Below are 15,091 nucleotides of genomic sequence, written 5' to 3'. Positions count from 1 at the left end.
CACAACATGGAAGTTTTAGGTGGCAGGAAGCCATCTGCTCAGATCAGCTTTACATTGTGCCCATAGAGCCCTTATACCACCACCTTCTTCTCTTGTTCCCTTCATTTCTCTTTCTCTTCCCCATGTCCCACTCCACCAAAAAATCCACCAAATATCCTGCAGAGCACATGCACTTCATCGCACCAGGGATTTTTGCTACCGTAGCTGCAAGAATTGCATTTAACAAAGAAAACACACAGAACTGTTAATCATCTCACAATACCAGGGCCACCACTGTGTTTTGTTTTCTTTTCCCTTTTCTCCTGCCCTGATCGAATTACTCCACCGGACTCTTAATCTGAACGACCAGCTGCAAATCCCTCCTATTCCCAGAAAACAAGCAGCAACAGGGAAGAATTTGATGGAGCTCTTATCGACATTTCTAAACACTCCTGTAATCCCACACTTAATCCAGTCAAATAAAGCAGGTCACCTGCTATGATTTCTTGCTTACTTTCTATTAATAGACTTTTTCTTTTGTCCTTAATTAAGGACAGAGGTGCCTACGCAGGAGGAAGATTTATGCACCAAGAAAATAAAAATAATTCTCTCCCACCCTTTTCTTTTGTGTTCATCACCATCCAAGCTTTACCATAATTCCAGTTGTTTTTTTCCTATCCTTTCTTCTGCCTTCCCTGCTATTGCCCATGCCACCCGTAGATCCCAGGAACGTTGCCATGACCTTCTGCAAACATCCCGATGGGGATCGGTGCGGGAGGGGAGCGATGGGGATGTCCCCAGGAACACGGCAAGGGGCGCTGTGGGGATGGGGGAGGGCTCTGGGGGTGAGGACAAGGAGATGAGAACTTGATGCAATGGGAAAAGGAGCCAAGGTGCCGCTGTTGGGGTGGAAATCAGCAGCGCATGAGGGAGAGGATTTGGGGAGGTGTTGGCTGGGTGGCTGGATGGGGTGGTATTGTGGGGATGTAGGAAATGGGGAGGGAGGAGGATGCACGGTCCAGCCCATGGCATGGACAAGGATGGGAAGTGTTGGTACCGACAAGAGGGGTTGGATCGGTAGGAGTGACATGACTCTGCCCCAACATGATGGAGAAGCCGCATTAGAAGGTGTGCTCCCCAACTGTCCATGAGGACCTCAGTTTTCCCATTTGGGGACCTGGCATGGTGATGCCTCCAATGCCAGAGACAAACGTACCTGGGAGGTGGGATGGTCCATCAACTTCCTGACCAGTGATGCCATCCTGAAAGAGAGAAAAGGCTGAAAACAGGTGGTCGGGAAAAAAAATCCCAGAAAGGAATGGGGAGGAGGATGCTGGAGCTGTGTGAGGGCTGATAGGGCGGTCAGGGGTACGCAAGACCCAAAGGCAAAGGAAGACTGCAGTGCTGGAGAAGAGAGGTCAGTGGAGGGCGTTGGATATATATAATTGGCTTCCTTCAAGGTCGGTTTTATCTCACAGGCTGGAACATGTCCTCGATCCCACAGGGACCTATATAACCCAGGAGAGGTCAGTGCCTGGGCTTGTGTTATGTATAACATTAAGAATAATAATTCATAGGCGTCCTTGCAGCTGGGGCTATTCAGGGGGCTCAGCGTGGTGAGAGTTCTCGTCTTCTCGAGAGGCCAGAGCTGTCTCCAAGCGAAACGCCGTGAGGTGAGAAGATTTTGTGCTATTTCAGCCTCACGCAGAGCTGTCCGGAGGATTAAAACTCCTCCGATTTAACGCAAGGCAGGAGAAACCTTAAGAAAAGAGGACTGCCTGGATCAGCCAGTCAAACCAAACTACGTTTGGGTTTGGACCCTGCAGCTCGGAACTGGCTCAGTTGGAGGCACAAATGCTGGGACTGGAGGACATCCAAGCTGTCGCCTCAAAATAAGGATCATTTAAAGCTAAAACAACACAGTATGTTTCCTTCCAGCATGTCCACTCCCTACTTCTGCGACTGGCTTTGATTTGAGAAACAAGCCCAAGGAGAAGTGATAAATCCATTGCCTGTCTTGCAGAAATTTCAAATTTCAGCCTTTTGGGGACTTCTGTGGAAATTCCAATTTGGAAAATATGGTAAAAAATAAAAGTGTAGTGATTCGGTATTCCCCTCCTGCCTGTCTCTTCCTCCGACTGCTTCCCTCATGATCTCTCCAGCATTTCTGTTGCGAGAGGGTCTAATCTGGATTTGCCTTACTTAGTGGGTTCAGATCATGAGGCTCAGAAGAAAACCTCCGACGACTGATGAATACAAAATACGAACTAATTCCCCAAGAGGAAGAAAGCCAAGCAAAATGTTTTTTTTGCCCTTCTGTAGCTCTAGTCCCGCAAAATTGTTTTACTGCCCTGGGAATGGGGTTAAAAGGTTGCTTGCTGTTGTGGCAAACAACTAGAAAAATGTGTGGGTTTCTGCTCAGGGAAAGATTTCCTGCTTTTAATTCAATAAAGACCCAAATTGTGGTACGTTAAACATCCCTCCCTCAGGCCGCAGAGACTTTTCCTTTTCAAGAGAAGAAATAAAATTGCAAATGCATCTGAAACCCATCGCTTTGCTTTCAAAACTATTTAAAGCATTTAAAAATCAATCAAAAACACAGGTCTCCACAGGAATGTGGACACTTTTTTTTTGCATAATCTTTTTGTTCTGACTGATTTGAACCCAATGAGCTGCTTTTCTGCCTCTCCCATCACCTGAGATCCCCTTTTGACACAGCCTTCCTGGGAGGAACCATCCGATACAGGATTTTGGCAGACCACCTTGTTCAGGTGATAAAAAACCACCAGCAGAGAAATAACCTGCAGTGACCGATGCGCTGCATGAGGCAAGCAGTTATATGTTGGATTTAAAGAAATACTGGATATGGCTGATCCATTTTTCAAGCTTGTGGCTACACTTACTCCTGCCCATGTCCCATCCCCAGCCCACTCAGAGATGCTAAGCATATGACCATAGGACACCATGCTCAGCAGATAAAGCTGGGGAAGAAGAAGGAAGGGGGGACGTTGGGAGTGATGGCGTTTGTCTTCCCAAGTCCCCATTAGGCGTGATGGAGCCCTGCTGTCCTGGAGATGGCTGAACACCTGCCTGCCCGTGGGAAGTGGGGAATGGATTCCCTGTTTTTCTTTGCTTGTGTGCACGGCTTTTGCTTTACCTATTAAACTGTCTTTATCTCAACCCACAAGTTTTCTCACTTTAACCCTTCCAATTCTCTCCCCCATTCCTCCAGGGGGGAGTGAGCGAGCGGCTGCATGGGGCTTCGTTGCCAGCTGGGGTTAAACCACGACAAGTTATCAGCAAAGGAAATGTCTGTAAAATCAGGTAGTCATGAACCAGCATTTTGGATGTTGGGGTACAAAATAATGCCTGTGAGCCAAACGGATTCATGTTTTATTAGATCGTATGAAGCCAACGAAAAGCATGTTTTCAATGAGCAACTCAAGATGCACTGAAAATTACATACAGAAAGCACTATGGAAATCATTTGAAATCACTTGGATTTGTGAAATGCTCACAGAAAATGCATGCGCAGAAAATCGTGCATGCACAGAAAAAAACGTATGCACAGGAAAAAAAAAAATGCACAGGAAAAAAAGCACCGCCATCAGCAAGCACAGAACTTGATTGCTTATTGCAAACAAACGATTCATGGCCAAGGGTAGGTGTGGATGCCGGAGGAATTCACCTCCACATCACAGAGTACTTTGAACTGAGAGAACAACGCTGCATTGCCAAGAGCACGTAAACAACGCGATACGATTCTTCCACCGAGGAGATACCGTAAGGTCAGGATTTTCAGATGTCTTTACAAAGTGCTTAGCTTCTCCCTTCTGAAAAGGAGATCCTTTAAGCTGCTGCATGGCGGGATTTCCTAGCAAGGCTAAGCACCTCATTTTACTCATCAGCAACCCCAAATCTTGACTTGAGAGACTTGGTATCACTGTGTTCTCACTCGCTGGAGTCACAGTGTGTCCCTCAGATTAGGGAATGAGCTGGGCTACGGGTTTTTCCATGTTGTATTTTATATCAGTCCCATGAAATTACCTACAAATCCCACGGTGTGCCTTGCTTCCAAGAACTGCCAAGCACTTTACAAGTAAATAGGATCCATAATCCCCAGAGACGTGGAGCGGGAGCTCCTTTAACCCCTCAGTTGATGCTGGGCTGCTGTCAACCTGAGACCACGAGCGTCACAGTGCCAGAGAGCAAGTATAAGCATGACCCTGTGGCCCAAATCCCTGGTGCATCTACACCCAGCTGATCAGCTCCCGCTCGCAGGAAGTCTGTAGCAAAGCTGAGACCCGAATCCCCCGTGTCCCGGGATCTTAAGCACGGCACTGCCCTTCATCTTACAGTTAAGCCCCAAAGACAAGATTGGGGGCAGATATCTGACCTGTTTCAACCCCCTTTTGCAGCCACCAGATGCATCCCTTCTAATGTCCTCTGCTCGATGCTGCTCCTGCCCAACTGTCGTTTTAAGGTCTCTGTCCGGTGGTAGCCGGACAGCCTGGCTCCCATCAATGCCAAACGATTTGCAGGATGCAGGGGTACCCAAACTGCAAAGCCCTGACAAATAAACCAGAGGGGTGGGATGAATTCTTTTCCAGGTCCTCTGGATCTTACCCCCTTACAGCAAGGAGCCCTGAAGGAGACAGAGAGAGGTTGTCTCTTCCGAGCACTCAAGCAAGTGACAGTGTGTCCTAGCACCAGTCACACTGGCACCACCACCTCCTCCAGCTATTAATCACCCGTGACCAATGCCAGTAACATCCTATATCTTTGTCTGTAGATGAGAAGTGGTGAGTAACCCCTAATGATAGCAGGAACTGATTGAATCAGAGGAGCCGTCACAGCATCTCTACTTGCCTTTAGGATTGAAGTGCACAACACACACTTTTGCTATCTTCAAATAGGCATTGTATCGGCAAGAAGGGGCCTCTGTGTAAACGCTGGTCAAACATGTATTTTATACGTGAACCCAGAAATTGTCTTGGGTCTTCTTAAGTCATTATGAGACATCCTGTGGCTCTACAGGTCGCACCGTGGTTAAAGATGGGATGGAAGTTAAGACTGTATCTTGAAATTGTGTTTTGTAAAATTATTTTTTACATGTTGTCCAACTCCAGAAGTTGAGACAATCATCAAAATATACATACATGCATACACATATATATGTATGCATACACAAGCACTCATACTAGTATAGGCGATTATGGAGGTTTTCCTGGATCCAGCTGAACAAATTAACATGGTATAGTCCGTGGAACTGTGGATTGAGAAGACGTGATACATGAAGATGTGAAGACAGATACAGAGAAGGGCGTAGTCTTGTCTTCATGCTCATACTGGGTGGGAAAAACAGCAATGGGCCAAATTACGGCCAGGAGGATTTGGGTTAGGAATAGATTGACTGGAAAGGTTGTGGCATCTTCATCATGGAGAGTCTTTAAGAGCACGTTAACACTGTGTCTGCCTGGTGACATATGACATGGATGGACTTGATCCTCCCTTGAGATAAAGGGCATGGCCCTGCTGACCTCTTAATATCCCTTCCCAGCCCTATTTCTCTATCATTGCAGTGTTGGGAACGGTAATATCATCTGCATTCTCACCTCCACTCCTCTAAGAGGATTTCCCCCAGGATGTGCCTTAGCTAATAGGCTTCGGCAGATCTTTCGTGAGGCCAGCTTTAGCATGACCTACTAGGAAGTGATCAATACTTCTTCCTTCTTACTGACACCAGTGTCCAATGTTTTTGCCCATTATTGGGTTTCATTGCTTCTACTGCTCTGCACTGCTCAATACAAAAAAAGTGAGGTGTTAGGGGGCCTCCTTACCAAAATAAAGCTTTCAATGAAGATTAAAAGTTTATTTCTGGACCTCAGTCCAGAATCCAGGCCCTCAGTGTGGGAGGTGAAGGCAGCGGGCTTTGAGGACTTACTGCTGTCTTCATTTCTTCACCTCTTGGCCCTAGGATTGGCCTCTGTCTTGGGGCTTTCAAACTTTTGTCCTGGGCTCCAGCACTCTGAAGACTACAGAGAAAGTGTCTGGGGTCCAGATCTCTTTCCTCCCCACACTGATGAGGTATGGGCAGGCCACATTGACTCAAATGCTACTTCTCCAGCATATGCGGAGCATTTCCAGCTTCAACTGTCCTCACAAAGCTCCTCCCAACCACAGGTTAAGAAGATAAAATAGTTTTATTGGTTCAGAGCAAAGGTCCAGCCACTTCAGTTGCATTTCTCTGTTGGTCACCAACAGCAGATGCCTAGGAAGAATGAGACGAGCACAATATAAAGGTCCTCTAAAACACTTCCCCAGCTCCCAGCAGTCTGCAGTCTGGGTCTTCCTGACCAGGTGATATCTTTATATTTAACAATAAATCTCATGAATGTTTTGCTCAGTTCCCTTAGAAGATTTTTTTCAAATGTTTCATCTTCACAGCTGAACTTTCTAACTTTCCAAAGTTAGAAACTTTCATGCATCTGGACTTTAAATTTGGTTCACCATATGGGAAGGAGATCTTGGAGTCCTTGTGGGTAGTTCTCTGAAAAGGTTGGCTCTTCATTTAGCCCTGGCTAAAAAAAGCAAATAGGATGATACAAATTATTAGGAAAGGAATAAAGAATGAAAAAGAAAGCATCTCTACCATTGAATAAACTCATGAGGTGAGTTAATATTCAAACAATGAGTGAAGTTCTGCTCTGAGGAGGACAAAAAAAGGATAATCAGAGATGGAAACCTCTTCCATACAAGGAGGCACCCAGTAGGAGTCCTCAACCTGGGAAAGAGATGATGGAGAGGATGGCAGCAGCAGTCTGTGAAACTCTGACTGGAGAGGAGAAGGTGATGAGGCAATTGTTTCTTGGAGCTCAGGAAATGGGGAACATCCACAGAAATCTGTGGGCAGACAGTTTTGGAGCAAACTAAAAGAACTTTTGCTTTGTTTTCCCTTTTTCCAGAGCACACCGTCAGCAGAAGCTGGGATGGCCAAAAGCATGCATGTTCAAAAAGAATCAGAAAAAATTGTGAAAGATAAGTCCACTGGACTCCTAAATGCCACACCTGAAATGCCATCTCCTGCTCTCCTGGGAGAGAAAATTACAGCAATGCCTGTCTTCCCCTGTTTTGTAAGTACCCGTTATCAACCATACGTAGAGACAGCACATGGGTTGATGGGCCGTCAGGCTGACCCAAGACCTACGTAAGCACCTGTGTCCTTCAAAACACTGAAGCAAACACAGCAGCTCCTTCCTCAGATCCTGTCACCACTTGGCTGCTTGGGCTACGCAGGAATATGTGAACCACGAAACAGCCTTACTTTTGTAGGTTTTCTGAAAAGTAGCTTCCCAAGAGCAGGAGATGAAATCAAATAGAGATCAAAATCTAGCATCAAAACAATCCCGAAGAATTGGGGTGCAGTATGTGCAATCCCTGCACAACTGTATCAGTTTAAATTCTCAGTTTCTAGTAATCTGTCCTCTTTCTTATCCATGCAAGAGCAAACATCTTCTTTGTATATACATGACCTCAAACGGGCAGCCTGAAATCCCACCCACATAATGAGAAGTGGAAGAGAACTAGCCAAGTAAAATTTTAAATCCCCATAGCAGAGCAAAGGGGAAAGAAAATATCTGGGAAATATCAGGAAATCCACAGGCTTTATTATCCTCCACTTCTCACAGGCCTTCACCTTCCACTCAGTTGCCCCTGCATTTAAAGTTATAATGTATATTTGTCCCTGAAGACTTTCCACAAAAGGTTTGGGAATCCCAGAAGAGAGCTACTGCCTGTTAACTGGACCAAGTTGTTCATCCTATGGCTGGATACTGGTCTAGCAGTCTGCTGGGACCCAGTGGGAAGCAGTGGAAAGCCCTGGGTCAGGCTGGAGAAGGTGGCCTTTTGGGGGTTACCATGAAGGAGAGCATTTTCTGACTGAGAGAGAGAAAGAAGCCATGGTGGAGAGGGAAGGATCTGGTGGTGGAGAAGGAAATGTTTTCAGCAGAAAAGTCCTTTCTACTGACCCCAGCAGGGACTAGATCTGGGCTGAGATACACAGGTGACCACACTCTGCCTTGTTTCACTGCCGTGCCACCTCTCCTGCTGCTCCGGCCATGCCCAGCTCTAAAGTTTGGGAAGGGAGAACCAGCAGCACGCCCTGGCATCATCAGTGCCGGGGCAGCAGTGACCTCTGTGCTGCACACATGCTCTCAGCTAGATGTGAAATCCATCCCGTCTCCGTCCTTGGCCGAAGGATGTGGACACAAGGAGGTCTGATACAACGGGATTGCAAGTGTTTTTACATGGGAGCTGATGCCAACTAGACTGGCAGGTTAAGGAGGAACGAGAGGAGAAATGGAGACTCATAGAGAGAGTCACCAAAAGAGGAGGTGAGGCTGCAGGGACTCCTGAGCTACAGCGTTAACACGGAGAGGACTCCTGCTTTATCTGTGTCATTTGCACTTGCCAAGGAAGGGAACAAGTTTTATACAAGATACCTGTCAAATCTGATCATCGCTTCTTTATTTCTCAAGTAAGAAGTCAGCAATTCTGCTTGCTTGCTTTAAAATAATCAGTAATTTCAACTTGCTTGCTTTAAAGTAATTTGAATTTCATCTTGTTTGGCCTATTTCTTCCTAGATTGATATTTTTCCTTTTCCCTCTCTCTCTCTCTCTCTGTGTATTCATAGAAACCCTTCTTAGACACTCCAGCATCATGGGATGAGATGAAGAGCCATTTAGAAGCTCTGTAGAGAGTAAAGACAAGCTAAGGTGACCACCTCAGGTTTTGTCCTTCAGCTGTAGATGCCACCAGCGAGTACCACCCTTATACTGCATTCCCTGGCCTGATCCTGCAGCTGTGGGGTGCACAGAAAGCATTTGCAGAAACTCCCTGGGTGAGTAAAGCGTTGCAGGATTGGGTCTGTCTTGTGCCTGCTGCCTGCATGTATCCGTGGAACGACTCCGCTGGGACCCGCAGGAGTTGTGAAACAAGGCTGGTACCTTTTCCCTGCAGACTTTGTTAATTCTGAGTTGTTTTATATTTGGCTGTGATGCAAGCCCCTAAATTTAACACCATGGGGGACTAAGGCACCTCTAGTCCATTGAGCCATCACACGTGATCTCTACATAGAGCCCTGCAATTGCAGGACTGTAGAAAATATTGCAGAAATGATGTGTTTTTCATAGCCCATGAACTGCAAGCTATTCTAACACGGTGGGAAAGCTCAGGTTATCGCTCAGATTGGCAGGAGCAATCAAAAGACGGCCTCCTGCGGGATGTCTGTACACCTTGCAGAACGCTGTGGGGATGGTTTGGTAGGGCGGTTCAGCTGACTTCCCGAGGGAAGGAGATGAATTTCTATTCCAAGATCCTCCTTCATTCATCAGGGGGAGGCATTTTCAACTGTGCATGGATTCCAGAGGTGTGCTTTGAAATTCCAGAGCCAATATAAAATATCCAAGCACGCATGAGAGTCAAAGTCCCAGAGACAAATGCATTTTAGTAGCAGAGCCCTGCCAAGCAGGGTCTTCTGCTTTCTTAGTAGCAAGTGCCTAAGAAGAAACCTCAGTAGCAGGAAAAGCATGAGGAGAAATGTCAGGCAGGTCCCAGGTCTTTGCTCTAGTGGTTTTATGCTTTTCTCTTTGCAGCTGCATTCCCAATTTTGTAATGGAGAACTTAACTCTTTTCCTTGCTAAAATAACCCTCAATTTTATTCGGTGTTTACTGTTAACTCACATAAAACTGTTGGCTGGTGAGCACACTTGCTCTAAAACAGCAAACTGAAACATTGCAAACAACCCCTAAAACTTCCCTTTAGCTATTCCTGTAGCATAGAGAAGCAAAAACTTCAGCTTTTAATAGACAGAGGCACTTCAGGGCAAGAGCATTTGTGCCTTCTCCCAGACCACCAAGAGCGATGCTCTCTTGCATTCACAGGGGAGAGCTCTGGGACAGCGTGAAAGGAGGGAAAACTACGTTTATAAGGCATAATTAGCAAGCATGGGTCTGATCCAAAGGGAGGATTTCCCCAGGCTCTGCTTTTCTCTGCACACGGGTGCTGCTGCTGGATGGTCCCCAAAGGGCTCGGGAAGGTTTGCTAAAATTGGTACAATCCTTTGAGGCTGGAAAGCACCAGAAATGGGCAAATCCCATGGGACAACTCTTGGTTATGTCCATCCAAACTGAGGGTGCTTTTACGGTCCATTTCTCCTTTTTTCATCCATTTTTTCCTTATCATCTTGGGACTTACATGGTGGAGAGCCCTTGAGCAGTGAGCCCAGCTGGAAGGTCACGGGGGGACGGAGAGCCTTGGCTAATAGCCTTACAGCCTTCCTCCGTGGCCCTGGACGAGTCCAGGAGGGTGTAAGAGGCTTTTGCCAGGGATTCTCCCAGCGTGAGAACTGGGATGGAGGCAGGGAGGTGCGGAGGGGCCCTTGCCTTGGTTTCATCAGAAATGCGTGGTCTGCGTTTGGATGGTTACCCTTCCAAGCTTCGTGCCTCAGTTTCTCCACCTGCGTTTGGAGGCTGGTGCTCTCCCAGGGTTCTCTGGTTGCAAACACAGAGGATTGAGGAGTTCACAGGGAAGCCTTTAGGAAAATGCAGTCTTTGTCACAGGGGAGAGCTGAAAATGCTTATTTTTGAGATGTATAACATGAGATTAACATGATGCTTCCTAAGAGAACAGGGAAGTCTCCCACCTTTCAATAAGGGGAAAGTATTTTTTCCCTATTATATTTAACCAGTTTGCCATGTCTCGTTCCCTCACACCCTTCTTAATGAAGGAAGCAAACATAATTGAGAAAAAAATACTAAAGTAAATTTTTTTTTTTTGGTACTAACTCTTGTTTGGCAAAAGCCTGGCAATTGAATAAAAAGTGGAGCTGGTTAACTGTCTATTACTAATTCTCCAGTGCTCATTCAGCACAGGGACCAAAGTTCTTTAGCTGTACAGTTAATTTTTAGGTGCTCTAATTTTAGACTGTAGCTAGGCAGCTATACCCTGACTTGCTGCCAGCAGCCAAAATCTGGCTTTGCTCAGTGACTTGCATAAATCTTATTATCTGTCTGGTAGGGAAAAGTGAGGGTGGGGCTTTTTTCTTTTAATTTATTTATATGTTTTATTTTGGTTTTAATGCCCTCCAGCACAAAGCTCGCTGTGAAGTCTCTCTTGCAGTTTTGGCCTGAACTTTATTTCCACTTGTGAAAAAAGAGGTGCAAGTGCAGCTTAAAAGGAGAAGAAATGGCTATATTTCAAAACCTCTGTAATGTTAAAGAACTTTTAACTCCATGAACAAAAACCCAAGTGCTATGAAAATAGCTGACTCCATCTTTGGGCTCCAAAGTGGTTGTACCATTAACCAGTGAGTTGCAGAGGACACAACTCTTTGCCTCAATACTATAAAAAATAGTGGCTGTGTCTATACTGAGCATGAGATGGGGGTTTGCAGCGTTGATGCTCCTACCCCAGACTGCACCTCGTATACGGTGAACCATCAGAAAGGATACAGGACCAGCGTCCTACAGGTAGACAGAAGAAATGTGGGAGGCACATTGGGGTTTGACCCTCTGCTCTTCCCTTCCCTGCACCGACGGGCTGCTCTTCGGTCAAATTTGCTTTTAACGCAGGCTGCAAGCTTTGCCATGCTGGCTGAATGCTTGTTCTTTGTTTCCTTCTTGGGGATGTCCAGATGAAAAAGTCCCAGGGATGTGTTGATGCATGCCTGAGGGTGCCCATACTATAGGCAGAAATCCCTGCGGAGGAAAGGCTTTGCAAGGCTCTGTCTTGCAAACATCCCCTTCCTAAGCAAATTCTTTGAAGGACAAACCTGATAAATACCTGGGAGATAACAGCTCGGTGTGACACTGAGGTCTGGGGAGGGTATAAAGCTGAAAATCAAGCTGTGGGGTGGGGGCTTGGACGAGTCATTGGCCCCATGAGGTAGACCCAGCTCCAGGTGTAAGGGCCGACCAGTGCAATGACCACGACGGTGCTCAGACGTCTGCAGGTATCTCAGTATGGGCTCTGCTGAGCTCTCCAGGGGAGGAAGGCATTGCTTCCCGCTCACTCAGCTCTTTCTGGCTCTGGACGTGGTGGTGGATGTCTTTGCACCCTGGCAAAATAGGAGCCGGCATCACTGGACCGTGCAAATGGCCTTGCCCAGAGTGACTTTTTGCATCCTGTAACACATTGTCCTTTTATGCTCCAGTTAGCAAGTGTATGATCCGTGGTTGTCGTCTGTGCAACGAGGGATGGGCCATGAAGAGTTTGTTGATGGGTTCAGAGATATCCCGGTCAATTCTGCATGTCTGAAATGCGGCTGGTTTCTGCCCATATGGAAAAGACTTCTCTGGGGATGGAGCATTGGAAAGGACCAGTCTGGGCTCCTCAAATCATAACACCTCACTCAAAAGTGGGCATGGTTGATGGTTGGACTTGATGATCTTGAAGGTCTTTTCCAACCTAAATGGTTCTATGATTCTATGAAAAGCATGGACAGAAAATAGAGTCCAGGCACTGCTGTGCCCCCAGGGTGACAAAACGTTCCCCCCTCCAACATCAATGAACAGGACCTGCAGGATCCCACCAGAAGCCACAGCCAGGAAGCAGGAGAGACCAAGGGGAGCTTTGAAGCTGATGAATTCAAGACTAAGGAAAGGGGTGAAGGACAAAATGTGAAATTCCTGCAACCACCTAAATCTGCAATGCTTCTCCAGAAGGATATGGCAACTTAGCTCCCCAGCAAACTTGTGCCTCAGTTCCCCTCTCCATACCCAGTGCTTACACAGCTTTTGGGTTTATTGAAGCTCTGTAGAGAAGCAGGTGATGTGTGGGGATGTGGGAACAGACCTCTTCTCCTTTAGCTCAGAATTCAGGTCCATCACTCGGGCGATGTATGAACCAACAGCACACTTCCATAAATATTACCTGAACTGCAAACTGTTCCCATTGACGAAGGAAAAAGGATGGAGGGACAGACGAAGCCTCCCGTGACTTTCTGCTACCTCTGTACAAAATGTTAAAAATGCCCTCGGGGAGGTGATGGATGGACTTTCGTCAAGGCAGGTGCAGATGACCGAGCAATGTTTTGCCAGCATCGCTGCTTGCGAGTGTCTCCCAAGTGGCACCTTGAGGCTCACGTTACATTTTGGGCTCATGTGAGCAGTTCCTGGGCTCCCATGGCTGAATTAACTGGCAAAGGAAGAGGACACAAGGCCTTGGAGGGAGAACGGAGAGCACCGTAGTCGATACGCAATGCAAAGTAAGCACGGCCAAAGTCACATTTACGGCAGGTAGAAAAATAAGCGCTGCAGGAGTGAGAAAGGATCTTGTCGCTGTTTTGCCTGCTCGGCAATTTGACAAAGCAAATCTTGCTGGCTGGCTGACTCGGGTTCAAACTCCTCGTTAAATCCCAGCCCTTATCGTCTGTTTTCTCATTTACATCACTGATGATAAGACTTCCATCACTCTCGGTGAGGGGATGATTATGGCTCAGAGGAAGAGGCAGGGATGAAAGCAGAAGCGATCTGGAGGTCCCTGTGGTCTGGTGGGAGCTCTTTGGTGGGGGATGATTTGGCAGCACAAACTTTGTGTGCTTGCAAAGTCCTCCTGCCCAACACAAGGCTTTCCCTTTCCATGAGGATGCTCCTCATGCACCACGAGTGATGTGCAACGATAGCAGACCTTATTTCCAACCTGAATTCATCGCACTGCAGACATCAGAAGAAATAGACAGTGAGCTGGAAATCATTACGGTACCTGAGCTACGGTCTCTACCACAGAGGTGGACCCATCATGTTCTTAATGGGTTCAGGAGGAGAAACTGGGGAGAAAAGGGTCTTTTCAGATGCTGTGGTTGCAGTCTGTGCAGACAGAGACTGCTGGATTAATGGACAACCCTGGCAGCTGTAAGCCCTCTGAGTTTAAGGCTTGTATCAGCCCTGGAAACAAAAATCTACTAAAAATAATACTGCCCGGAAAAAGAAAAGTTAAAAATCCATAAACAGAGGGTTAACCACAGGCAGGGAAATGACTCCACATTTTCAAGTCAGAGAAGGAGAATTACAAAGACAGATAAGCCCAACTTGAGTGCATGTGTCCCGACATGCCAAATACAGGCAGTTTCATACGGACAGCCAAACACCTGGCCCCTGGGTGAAGGCACTGAACACTGATGCTTTGAAAATGGGGCATTTGCTGCTGCTAATAACTGTATAGAAACAAAGCTACAGAGCCGTACATCAACAGCGAACTCAAAGTACTGTAAATCCACCCCACTCCTTACAAACCATTCTCAAGTCCCTGAATAGAAGCAGGAAGAGAAAAATAAATGTGTCCTCAAAATCTTTATTTGATAGGCATCGCCCTAAAAATTCAGTATGTGCATTAAAAAGCAAAAAAGTGACTGCATAAGGGTGCATTGCTGCTTTGCTGTGAGATTCAGTTGCTGTTAAAAAAGCAGAAATAAAGGAGTCTAAAACTATTGTGAATTGTTCTTGGCTGCAGAGAGCTGCAAGGCTGGCTCCTGCCCACATTACTCTGTCCACAACCCATGTTTTTCAGGCTCAGGTGAAGTAATAGTAGGGTATTTGAAAGGATGTTATTGTTCAAGAATAATCGCACCAGACACACGGGTTAATAATAGACAGGGTTTTATATCTATCTCCTGCATCAATGTAAGCACCGAGCAAAGCAAACCACGAGCATTTCTAAAACCATCTATCAAATTAGCACCACAGTGCGTGTCTCCTTGGTGGGAAAATATATCCTCACGGCGAACAGAGACAAGATATTTCAGATCTGTTATTTGGGAGTGTTTTCTGATTTTCAGTGCGCTGAACGGGAGAGGGCAAAACCAGGTTGCAGAACAAGTACTGGTAAAACAAGTGAGACGGGAGCTGGGCGGCAGCCAGTTCCCTGCCGGTGCTCAGGTCAGGTGAAGGCAGAGGCTGTCCCGGGGCTCAGCCGTGGCGTCACGGAGCCGGGCTCAATTTTTCCTTCCTCCCAAGAAACGTGGTGTCACAATTTGCACCTGCAAGTCACGCTTTCAAGCTGCTGCTCACCCTCAGGCTACGGTGGTAACGGCTTTACTCCTGCAAGTTGTAATA

The sequence above is a fragment of the Haliaeetus albicilla genome, chromosome 20, assembly GCF_947461875.1.
Source record: "Haliaeetus albicilla chromosome 20, bHalAlb1.1, whole genome shotgun sequence".
NCBI lineage: Eukaryota > Metazoa > Chordata > Aves > Accipitriformes > Accipitridae > Haliaeetus > Haliaeetus albicilla.
The sequence above is the reverse complement of the archived record's forward strand: the minus strand, read 5'-3'. Positions refer to the sequence as shown.